The 13,013-nt window shown below is 37.6% G+C and overlaps 1 protein-coding gene across 7 annotated transcripts in view; it reads left to right on the top strand.

The window, feature by feature from the left end:
• glceb (glucuronic acid epimerase b) overlaps window positions 1-13,013 on the top strand; it is a 69,177-nt gene that overhangs the window by 6,248 nt on the left and 49,916 nt on the right. For 2 of the 7 annotated variants that reach the window (XM_016677321.1, XM_016677320.1), the window contains exon 2: window positions 9,966-10,078. The exons of the other annotated variants lie outside the window; for them this stretch is intronic. The gene's annotated coding sequence lies outside the window, so the exon portion shown is untranslated. The remainder of the gene's footprint in view (window positions 1-9,965; window positions 10,079-13,013) is intronic. 7 annotated transcript variants of the gene reach the window in all.

The following is a 13,013-nucleotide window of genomic DNA, read 5'->3' as shown; positions in this document are numbered from 1 at the left end:
CAGTATTTCAAAAATATGAATCGATAATTATCAGTATCGACAATCATCAATGTTGATTGATATGAAACGCCTATATTGTGATAACACTAGTACTACTACCACTACTACTACTCCTAATAATAATTTTATAAAGCACTTTCAAACTTCTGAACAATTACAAGGAGATAAAAACAAAATAAAACAATGCAGTTTAAAATTACCCACAAGTCTTCCTCTGATTGGCTGATCAGCCCCCTCGTGATGACTCCTTCCCTGGAAGCTCGGGTTAACCAAGTCCCGGTTCACGAAGAGACACCAAGAGGTTTTGAAACTATGAATCCTCCCTTTTTCAGTAATATCAGTTCAGTTAGTCATTATTACAGCTTCATATTTGGCTGCTAGCTATTTGATCAGTTTATACAAACACATTAAAAAAATAAAACTTTCTTTGAAGAACCATCAGCAGAGTACAGTTATTACAGTATTGCTAAATGTTTTAATTTTCTTTCTCAGTTAATCATTAGGGAATACATGAGTTGGATTATCTTAAAATTAAATTCTTAAATCCTTGATCTCAGCTAATGAACGGCAATCGGCACCAGCACTTCGGCAACCCTACAGGTGGTATAGTTTAGTAGATGGAGTTCCTTATTTCTTGTTTTTTTGTCTTTGTTAAACTTTTGATTTAAAAATCTAATTCTGAGATAAATATAAGACTTGTTTATTTTTCTTAAATTCAATAGACTTGATTTTTCTAACAGTAATGAAATTTGAAGCATCATAAGCATGGTGTGGAGTTGAACATGGATGTCTCATCCAATATATTCCAATTAAAACTTAATCCAATGCAGTTAGATTTACATTTAACTTAATCACCTTCAGTGCAATTACATCAAGTTATAACGCAGTTCAAAAACAATCCTGAGGTTGAAGCAGCAGCAGCATCCTTCTGGCTTGGCCAACTTGAAATTGAGAGCAGCGGGAAGATAAAGAAAGAAAGAAATATCTACAAACTCCTCCCATTGTAGAAATAATGTTCACACAAATTAAAAAGCAAATTAATTACCGTTGTACTATTTTCTCTGGCAGAAAAAGGTTTGATGTATTTGGGCAAATCTTCATTGCAGCATATTTATCATCTTTTAGTCTCTGTGTTTCAGTTCAATGCTTTTTTTTGGAGTTGTTTGAGGTGGTTAGAGCTCATTTCTGTGGGATACTAATGTTGCTCTTGTCCTCTGACCCCCACAGTACAGCTAACACAGCCTGCTTCAAAAGCAAGCACACAAACGGCTTATGTTTGCATACCTTGGAGTCACATCCCTCCCCCAGGCACTCTCCACTAAACCCCTCTCCACTATTAAATACCAACCATCATTTACAACAAAGGAAGTGGCCTCAGTTGCTCTCAGGCATGCAGACACGAGTAATGGTATTGAATCATTATCCAATTTGCTCTTGGGTTTTCAGAGAAACAAGTATTTGTGAAAAATACATCTTAACACACATTTTGGATTACATATGTAGCTAAAGATTAGGAGCTGGTAGCTCCCAACTGGATTTTGAAGAAGTTGAAAAACTCTACAGGGAGTTGTTCTGCTTGGCTGGCTCATGATTATGTTTGGAGCACTTTTGACTTTGTCTTTTGTCCTAAGCCAACATGAATCCTGGACTAACCACACATCTGATTCAGTAATGTTCTGTAGCATTATTCTCTTTCAGAATGCAACCTGAAAAGAATCTATCAACCTGTGTTACTTCATGTTAAGTTTGTGTTAAGAGCATTTTTACTGATGTTTTTCTTGTGGTTTTTAATTTTACATTGAGATTTTTGTGTCTTTCATCTTGGCCTTACTCTCAAAATGGCTTCCGTTATTACTCTGGGTTTTGCTTACTCGACTGTTAACACCTCAGTAAAATAGGGTTGGGAGCATGGGTTGCATATATGTGGAAGACATAAATGACCTTAAGGGAGACATTAGCCTGACAGTGCTGTTAACTATAAAATGACTGCTTAACATCCAGATGCCGGTATTACATTAGACCAAAATATCCCTATTAAAACTGACTATATTTAAGAAATCTCTTTTTCTCATCAAGGATTTTGAGACTATACTATTCTCTTGTATTTCCCTAATTTGCTGTTTGTGGTGTTGTTTAGCAACAGCCTTTGGGAAGAGAACAATGACGGTGCGAGGGTGTGAGAACTCTAAAGAATTGAGTAAACTCTCTCCATATTTGCTTCAGGTCCACACAGAGAGAGATCTATTTATGCTCTTTGGATGCGGACTTTTCTATAAAAATGTGAAATGGAGCATGTTCCTGCAGTGCTATAAAAAATATGTAAATTACTCTTGATTTTTCTGCTGTGCTCTGTGACTGGCAGTAAGAAATAATGGGGTGCCACTGCTTTTATACTGAATTTACAAGCAAATTGTATTATTTAGTTCACAAATGATCAGTTTCTTTCACCAAGGTGATTGCATAAAACATTTTTTTAAAGGTGTCAAAAAAAGAGTGAAAACATTATGACCCGTGGCATTTGAAATAAATATGAACAATTAAAACTGGTATTCAAAGCAGTTTAAACGCCTGAAGTACTGTCGAGTTTAAATTGGCGTAGGTCCAATTAAACTACAATAGTTGTGTGCACATTAGAGCAGTGGTTCTTAACCTGGGTTCGATCGAACCTCAGGGGTTCGATGAGTCGGTCTCAGGGGTTCGGCGTAGCCTCTGCCGCGGAGGTAAAGACACCCTTGTGTAAAGTCGTGATGACGCCCCGCTTTGCCATCACTTGCTGCAGAGGATCACGTTTCATTGCTTCGCCAATCAGTGCTGCAGATTAGCACTGATTGAAGGAGCTCCACTCTCAGCATGGATTTGAACTTGTGTCTTTAATTACTTCAGCAAAGCTCAAAATTTTTACCAAATTCTGTAGCTTTCGGTGTACTTCTAAATCTGCTCCTTAGTCGCATCTTTTCAGGGTTGCTACTGCCTCTAGTGGCGTGGGGGTGGTAACACAACTAATATAATTGCATTCCTATATCAGAATACCACAGTCTTTGTTATTTATTATTCATTTTTCATTCTCTTAAGAATGTAGAGCTAATTAAATGATCTAAACAAGACCTTAAAGTGGTTCCAGTTTCTCTTGATGGCCAACCTGTTGAAACTGTGGCAAATTTGAAATACCTTGGGTCGTTCCTGGACAGTCAGCTCAACTTTGCTGAAAACACTGACTGTATTTTGAAGAACTGTTCAACTCTAGACTCTACCTTTTAAGAAGACTTGGTGATCTTGGGGTGACCCAACTAGACACTAGTTGGGTCACCCCTATGTCTTGAATTTGGGGGAAAAAAAACATAATGTTTTATTTATCACTACAGAAGGGTTCAGTGAATGCGCATATGAAACTGGTGGGTTCGGTACCTCAAAAAAGGTTAAGGACCACTGCATTAGAGCTATAAAATACCAGAAAAATGTGATTGTGATATCATTATTAAATATTTGTATTAACATCGGTTAAACCACTTTCGCCTGGTTCTTTTATTTCATCGAATCTCGGACACTAAAACCATAAATTCAGTGTGGGTGGGCAGAGTCCAACTAACAGGCCAAATATACACACACTCTGTTTTTCCGTCGGACCATCTTTAGCTTTAAGCCACACATTTGCTGTTGTATTATTGGCAGCTTTGGAGATGTTGCAGCGTTTCCTACCATTACCTTCTTGCATGGATTTTTTGTGAAGGTCTTGTAGAGATGGTTACTGTGCAGTTTCCTCTCTAGAACATTTCAAAGGTTCACAGTGGAGTCTGGACTATTTGGTGGCCACTCAATATTTCACAAGACACTCAAGGCAAGATTAAGATACATGTCTGACGTTTCCATGAATGAAGACAGAATGAACGAATCAAGACAGCAAAGGTGGTTTGATGCCAGGCTGCCTTTGTTACACACATCCAAGCAAGGTCGTCAAAGGCCTGCATGAGCTGACTTCCACAAGACGAAATGATGTAGTGATAATAAATGGTTTGTGCTACCAGCCAACATCCCGATATATCCCTAATGTTGACGTCAAAGATCATAACTGCTTCTGCTGTCCCAGTCTATCGGTTTGTCCTTTGAAAACTAACAGCTGTGCAGGACAACACCATAATCACTTTTGACTTACAACTAGGCAAAGGGAGCCCAGAAGTGATTCGTCTTTACAAGGTTATGACAGAAATGTTTTGTGAAAGATACTCCTATGTGTACGTGTCTCAAAAAAACCTCCATTGATGGAATAACCTCCTTCTTCGGGCACATAATCTTGCTGAACTTTGACATGACAAACTCAGCAACTTCTGATCATAGCACTGCCCCCACAGTCTTTTACAGGAGGCCCTACGCATGAAGGTGCATGACCTCATCTATTCCAGTTCTAACCCTGATGTGCACATCATTCTTGAGCAGGGTGATGAATCTGGACTTATCAAACCTTCTACTATTGCTAGACAGTCCAAACTTTGTGCTTGCTAACAGACTAAAGCCTTTTCCTCTGACTATCTTCACTAATCAGTGGTTTGCTTCAGACTACATCGCTCAAATCCCATGAGTTCCCTTTGCACTGTGCATGTGGAAATGCCTTTATTTTGTACCACTGAACGTAGCTGTGAATTGTGTTGTTTTTATTTTGATTTCTCAAAATGTTTAAATGAATGCCGATCACAATCATCCGAGATCATTCTCCAAACCACATTTCTTCCATGAACGTCAAAGCTCCCCATACAGTTTTTAATAATACTTTGGATGGTTGTTGACCTAATTTTCTTTCCTCAATTTCATAGATGTTTTCTTTGCTTGAGGCATGTGGGAATAACGTGACCTTTCTGAAATAGATTAACATCTTCTCCACAACAACAGGATACGTCTTCAGATGTAGAAGCTTCTTGCATCGGTTAGATTATGTAATTTGTTGCCTGCTGAAACACAATCAGCCCTGGAGTTTTAATAAGTGGGAGTCTCCCACCTATTTTCTTTGTTAAATCCAGGACTTGTTCTTGGACTGTTGGTGTGATATGGTAACTTTCAATTCAGATGCTCCAGTCAAGCTGCAAGATTTTCTTTAAAAGACACCACTAATGGGTCTGGAAAGGAATTCTGCTTGTTTCTGAGGTCGCAGTCAGTTTGAGCGTGTTATTTTATACTTAATTGGTAACGATCCAGTTTCACTGTATGTAACTATTGGTGTTTGTCAGCCTGCACGAGAAACAGTGAAGTAAACATCTTCAAACATTAATGACAGCTGAATACTTTATGTCAAAGCTGGGAAGAAGACTTAAGCAGAACTTCTCAAAGAAAAACCCAAGTGTCTTGTGTTGCTATTTTTAAGGCAAGAACAAAAAAGCTGAAGTAAATATTTAACCTTACAAGAACTTTAGTGTTTATATATAAGTTCATTTTATATATAAGCACCAAGCTATTCAATTCGATAATTGAATAGCTTGGTGCAATAAAGTTGTGTAGCGTTCCCTCGACTACTATTTCACATTCACACTCATAACCGCCATCCGCTATTACCACCCAGTGTGAACGAAGGCTTTCTTAGATAATTGTTTTAATAGCCGTCATTACAGCCCAGCACTGTTCAATATTGCAAAACTGGCAGTCTCAAGACGTCTCATTCCTCTTCCCTGAACAAAATGATCCTTCTACGACCCTCGACTGCAGTGCCCCTATGACATTCACACTTGATTAGGCTTGCAAATGAAGTTTTCCTTATTTTAGGGCATGAGGTGCGACCTTGGCTCAAGAGTCCTGTTAAGTCTTATTGGATTTGCTGGACATACTAGGCTCAAAAGAGTTATTTATTTATTTTATTTTATTTTTTCAGTTTCACTTCTAAGCTGGGAAGATGTCCCAGTGGTATTATCTGCAACTAATTCACTTGCTTCATCAGCTTTTCTTAGTCTACAGATAGTTGATTGCGCATCTTTCTTTGTGCCACGGGAATATTCACTTGGTAAATAAATGGCTACCACAAAAACAACAGCAACCAAATTAAAAAACTACCATCTGCGGATTTATCTTTAATGTCCTTCTTCTGTCGGCAACTAATTGTCGCACCGCAATTGTTAATTGTTGCTGACAAAGTAGGTTATTCTGCCTTCATTATAATACCAAATTACACCTGCGCCACTATAAAGGGTCAAAACACTTTGAAGGCATTTTGAGTCTCGTAAGGAATTAAGCTAAGGATGATTTAAATCATGTTTGTACCTGACCGGCATTGCTGTTCTTATTTTGGTAAACATTGTGCGCTCAGTTATTAGTCGGGTTGTTTTTTTTTTAGGGGGGTTTAGCTATAGTTTTCTTAAATATTTAAGAATAGAAAACATAGTTTGTGTTTCCTTTGAACAGTATCTGTTGTTAAAATAATTAGGCAAAGATGGTGTGAAACTTGATTAAAAAAATGACAATATTTCCAACTGACTTGTTCCTCATTATCCATTAAAGAGTAAATAAACATTTCAGAAACGAATAAGTGACCAAAATATCCACGTTTCCCTTCAATAAGTCACTTCCATTTGCTTTAGTAAATCAACTGCATTTAATAGTTGATTTACTGTGTTTTCAGAGGCCTGATTGTACCTCTGAAAACACAGTAATGTAATTTGTTCATATCTTTAAATACCTTGATATTTATTGATGGTTTCACAATGATTTTTTTTTCTTTTGTTTCAGTGATTTGTCATTATGACCTTCGATCCAGGAAGTTTCACTAGTCTTGCTCTTTGCGTGTTAAAGCAAACCTCACACATATGACAAGTTGGGCAGGAAAAAAACGTGGCCTTCTCTAGTTGCAAACTTGAAAACTTATTTCGTTCCAAGAAGAAACTCTCCAACAAATACATAATTAAATGTTTTCTTCTTCTTGGATTTCACCCTTCAAAGATGCATACTGCTCCTTCCTTTGACCCCTAGCATCAGTATGACTTTCGATCCATCTCACTGAATCAACATACCGGTGCTAGTTCTTACCAAGCAGTTCTAGGGTATAAACCGTGTTGCCCTGAGCAAACCTCTCCGTCTTTCTATTCTTATTCTACAAACAAATGAGAAGCACATCTTTTTTGTAATTTCAGCAATGCCTGCTAATGAGCTGGCAGGCCAAAGAGGATTTCAGCCTTGGCTTACTGGTCAGCTTATGTCTTCTCACTCATTATCTCACTCATTCTATTATTACCAGAAAATTAGAAAAGCATTCGCAGTAAGACAGTGCACTCGTATTGCTTAGCAGTCAACACTGCTGCTGTATGAAAGCAAGGATATCGGAACCTACTGGCCTTTTTGCTTGAGCTGTAAATTGTCTTTCTGCAACAGCCTTTCTTTTTGGCTACTCTAGATTTTATCTTGCAGAACATGCTGATTATGTGGACTGCAGAACAATGACACAAGGAAAATGTAAATTAATGCTTTCTGGTGACAACTTGAAATTTTTTTTTTTTTCAGCTTTTTAACGCAACTAAGCAATTCTCAACTTTTGATTTGAGAGCTTTTGAGTTTGTGGTCTTCACACATGTGATGTATGTTTTCTTAAGTGTTAAAAAAAAGTCAGAGGTTATCATTGTGGTTGCTGGCATTCATTTGAGAACTGCATGACCTCACCTTGGACTTGTTTTAGTTTTAGCTTCTTAAAGGCTGCTGGAGTATTTAGAAAAATAATGGAGCTTAAGTTTATAAATGAAGATATACAGCTAACTTGTACCCAGTTATTGCTGAACAACCAACAAGATGTGGCTTTTCTCACATCTTTATCTCTTTTCTGTATAATCATCATCCACCTTTCACCTCAGCATTGAAAGTCCTGCATCGACTATTGTAGCAGGATGGACTTGTATCTAAATATATTTATCTTTATTAATAAACAATAATGTTTTGGCAAACAGAAAATAAAATTGATCTGGAAATTCATATTAATATGTTACTGGAAGGATTTTTCAATAATTTCAAATACAAATGCACCTCTTGACCAGGGATTGGATCGAGGCTATTTTTCTTTTATCGGATCTGATCAGTGATCATTAGGTTAGGAAAAAAAGATGCTTGAAATTGGCACTTATGTTCTGTTTTGTGTTGGAATAATGAATTGGAATATGTGGGTCAAACCTAGATCACTGTTGCTCCATTAAGACGTCTACCAAGTGTATTAATGAGTTTGTTTGTTGTCTAGACCTTGATATTTTTCATGTTTTGAGTGAGAGGCATCCCAAGTTGCAATTCTGTCTTCAAGCAATAAAAAAGGTCTTGGTTTGCTAAGTTCCTACGTGAAAAACAACAAGAGCTCACCTACGATCCATGAGAAGCGAAAACCATAACATTTTCTGCAGCAGCTTATATTGTATCTAATTATAATTTGCAGTACTTTAAAACATAAAACAGTATTTAACTGAGTTCTAGTTTCCCACTGAACTGTGCAATGCAGTGGGTTGTAATGGTGCGTCCACCAAACAGACACAGTCGCTAGGAATAACCACATTCCTTTACATATCCATAACAGCTGCTCTGTGTTTGTTGGATGGTCTATTATTGTGACGCAGCCAACTGGATGTCGTCATTGAGATTGTGTTTGAATATTTGTGCCTTTATGCATCAGACAACAAAAGGATTATATAAAAGAACTTATATGTTCATTCTTTCTAGATCTATATTAGTTGTAATCTACTTGGCATTAAGACTGTTACCAATTTAACTCTAATCTAAATGTAATCATAGCCATGTTCTGCAGTGATCAGATAAAATGCAACTAATCCTGGCATTGATACACACACACACACTGATTTCCTCAGATACCCTCCTTCTGAAATGGTTCCAGTGGACATTTGGACAGTGACAGAGGTGTGAAAGCCAAGCCACATGGACACTCTGGGTTACAAACTCGGCTACAAATTGATAGACTTCTGAAGTCCGTCAAACTGGCAGTAGCTTTTTTTTTTTTTTTTTATACAAATCTACAAAGCAGGAAGACGACATATTTCAGACGAGAAATTCAGAACCAATCAATAGTACGATGTTTTCATTGCCAGAGCATTTCATTGCTGCAGAAATAATGCATGTCATGTGAGGTGAAGTGAAGGAAATGGAAATGGCTTGCAAGCTGCAGAAAGACAAACGGCAATTACATTCAGGGGAGACGGCCACAGATTGGCAGTACGGTGCAGCCCTGATGGGAGATATAATTTGCTTGGAGAGACCAGGAAAAGTTGCAGAATAAAGTAGAGACGAGGTCAGTTTTGAAAGAGACAAAAATCACTTCAGGGCTCTTCCTCTCAACAGCTCTCTTCTCCTTGGCCTCACATGTTCAGCCTTGTTACCAAATGGCTTACAGACTCTTGACATTTCTCCTGAATTCTTTAGCTGGGTGTGTCAAAGTGCTTTACATAAAAATCTCACTGTGGCCTTCTTCTTTTTCTAACCTTAGCTGTCTCAAAAATTGTGGGTGTTTTTCTTTTTTCTTCCCTGAAGACTAGATTTGAAGTGACCCTTTTGGAAAACAGCAGGTGTTGTAGAAGTGGGGGCAGGGTTGTCGAGCTGAAGTGTGATTGGAGTAGGACATGCAAAATAAGGGTAAATTTAGCGGTCCCAACAAGAGTGCCGTTAACAAGTCAGCTTGTTTATGTAAGATAGGCACGTAGAAACTAAAAAAAACAACAAAATACTATATCAAAATTAGCTTATTTCCTCCATTCCTTTTTAATAAAAAGGCTTTTCAGGCCCTGACTTGTAAGCTCCGCTAAGACAGCTGGGCATACTCCCCACATTAATTCTTGGTTATTTTTGATCCAGTTACTATGGCCATATTTGAATGTGATCTACATGGCGATCACTTATCCAGATTTGTTTAGCTTTCTGGACATTTTTAATTCAGCATTAAAGTGTCTCTCAGGAACTACTTGAAATGCATAAATATTGATTAACAGGTTTTATTTAGTTTTTTACCTTTATAGGTTGATACTCTCCCAAGACCTTGCCTTAAATGCCTTCTCGCTGTCTTGTGATCTGCGACCCACTCCTATTATCTCTCTGAGTTGCTGAAGAAGACAATAACAAAACAGAGTTGGTGAGAGTGTAAACTTAGAGTGACTAGGATAGCATTTAATCATATTATTTAGCTTTTTTTTCCAAAGCCTTCTTTTGCTAGTGTGAGTGCACATAGTTGTGGATCTTGGGCAGCCTAAGGGGTTGAGTTATAAAACAATGAGGACTCATCTTTTACTGTTGTGTACAAAAACTAAATATTAATTTGTCTACCGACCCATTAACATCCCCACTAGTTGTCAACATATTTACTCGGATTCAAAGCTTTTCAGTGGCAATGTAACATCCAGGGAGAATTACCTGCCTGATTTAGTCGACCTGCTTCCTCATTTCTGTTTCCAGGTCAGGGAGGGAAGTACACAAATCGGGAAGATTTAAAAACTTTTGCATCTTTACATTACAACGTTAAACCACAGTTTAAATCTCAGGCTGCTTCCTTTAAGAATGCTCTGATGAGTTATGAGATGCGATATAGGTTTGGACTCTTATTAATAATTCTCTGTTGTTTTTTTTCTTCTTTTTCTTCTTCTTCTTCTTCTTCTTCTTCTTTTTTTTCAATATTTTTACACTGCAAATAGCTACTACTGAGAAACGGAGTGTGTCCGAGTGGGGGAGAAAAAACAGCCCCTAAACACTGCGATGCTCTACTTCTCACTAGTTGTTTCTATTTCTGGCCGGCTGGATCGCTTTTCAGTGAGAATTTGACATTTCAGGAGGAAGCCTCTCTGATTGACAGATAATGATATATGCATATGCAGAACAGAGGGGAGAAGAATAACCCCTTGCCTCTCCTCTGTCCCCAGAGCTTCTTTGTTCAGCTGCCTTTATTTTTTCATTCCATCATATCTGCTGAAGATTGAGCGATATATACCATCAAAGCCTTTTAGAGGCTTCCCACTCTCTTCCAAAATCCTTTTTATTTTCAACAGATTCAGCTGCTTAATATTCCTTAGCAGTCTGTGGCCTTTTTACAGAACTAACAAGGTTCTGAAGATGCAAGTCTTGTCTTCATGTGAAAGACAGCTGGGGCACAGCCCTCTTCTTCTTCTTTTTTCTTTTTTTTTTTGTGGAGCTCATGCCGCAGTGTCTGTGCTGCTAACAAGTTCAGAGCTGCTCTCAGACACAAAAGCAAGTGGGAAGTGACTCATGTTATTTATATTTTATTGGATATTGTTTAATATTTCTAGTGAAATATTAAATGGTACACCACAGTTAGTTGTGTATCTTTTTAAATGTATAGCTTTGCTTTTATTCCACATGTTTAATTTAGTAATTAGAATGACACCCCTGGTGTAGGACGTGTGACTCTTGAGCTAGTTCAGCATATAATTAAATGCAAGAGTTGTAAAGGTTATCAAATGCAAACATTAATCAAAGTAGCAAACACAATATTTTAATTAATTTTTTGCCTGGCATAGTTTGGATGTTTGTAAACTCTATTGTCATGATTAGAGTCGCACAATATATTAAATTCAATCTACATTTTAATATCGGTGTATGCAATATTGCAATCACAAATGACTTCTTGTACACAATTGTTATGAGGATCCTATAGTTCAGCCATCTTTTGTTCACAATTTGCATATAGATGATGCGTTTGGCCAGCTGGATGGACCTCAACTGACCTTAATGGCCCCATTAGGTTTTTATTTATTCTGTATATCTGAGACATCAGATCTCAGCAATAAATGTGGGCACATTGTTCAAAGGTGGCATAAGAAAAAAAAAAAGTAGATTGTAAGGTAATCACAATCAGTTTTGTCAGTATATGAAGTTTCATCTTTAGCAGCACATATAATTTGTGGTATTTACTTGGTCCCTTTTTAAGTGCTTATATTTATAATCTTCAAATTAACTCTTTGTTATATTGCTATATTTAAATCAGTAAGTATCGGCACATATAAACATACTTACTGATTTAAACGAAGGGCTTCGGTGTTTGAAATGAACTCGCATAAGTCTTGGCTAGGCCTGTCACGATAACAAATTTTGCTGGATGGTTGTCTAAAAAATTATTGCGATAAACGATAATATTGTTTCAAGACCTTTTGACACTAATGGAAATGACTAATAATGCATGCGATTTCCTGTCACAGATAGATACACTTTATTTTCAAAAAGAACACATAACACTGGAACTGATAAACTAAATAAACAAAACAAAAATAAAATGGATTCTCAGTCTCCATTAACAAAAAACGTACTTGAATTAAAACTAAACAACATAAAGCCAAAGGGGAAATAAATATTGCATTCAACCAAAAGAGTGCAGATTATGAAATCTGTATACTGTATTGCCCTTCAGTAATCACGAGACTTAAATAGAGAAGACGGGCACATCCGACTACCTAATGCAGTAGTTCATACTACACGATTTTTTCCCCCTATTTTCTCCTTATCACAATCTTAGAATGTTGGCTGATCTAAGATTGTCGCTGGTGATTTCGTAACCGATCATCCTGCGGTGTGTGGTGAGTTACGGTGGATCGTCGTGGCCGCTCCGATCTGAATCAGTGGTTTTCCCCGACTGAGAGCTTAACGCAGCCTGTTGAATGTGACGGGTAGCCAATCAGAAAGCCCGGATTCTCCTCCGTGCTTTCTGAGGGGAAATTACGGAGGGGAATCCCAAACAGCTGACACAGCGCAACCCGAAGTCCAGCGGACATCGGAGATATGTGGAAACAACATTAATGTTTATTCAACATTTCGTGCAAAGAATATAGAAATGACAAGGGGAGGAGTTGAAGCCAAATTGCTACCGCAGATGATAAACCTGGTAAGTTTTCAGCTGTTCTTCGTTACCGTGAGATAAATAGGTTATAATGATTTTCATTCAGTCAGGACTTTACGCTGACTCTAGCCACATGCATCACAGGTAGATTCTAGCAAAACATTGATTAATGCCTGATTTTAAAATTAGTTAACTGGACTTGTAGCCATTATTTTGTGCCCATGTG

The sequence above is a fragment of the Poecilia formosa genome, unplaced genomic scaffold, assembly GCF_000485575.1.
Source record: "Poecilia formosa unplaced genomic scaffold, Poecilia_formosa-5.1.2 Scaffold153, whole genome shotgun sequence".
Classification (NCBI taxonomy): domain Eukaryota; kingdom Metazoa; phylum Chordata; class Actinopteri; order Cyprinodontiformes; family Poeciliidae; genus Poecilia; species Poecilia formosa.
This window is presented reverse-complemented; position numbering and strand designations above follow the sequence as displayed.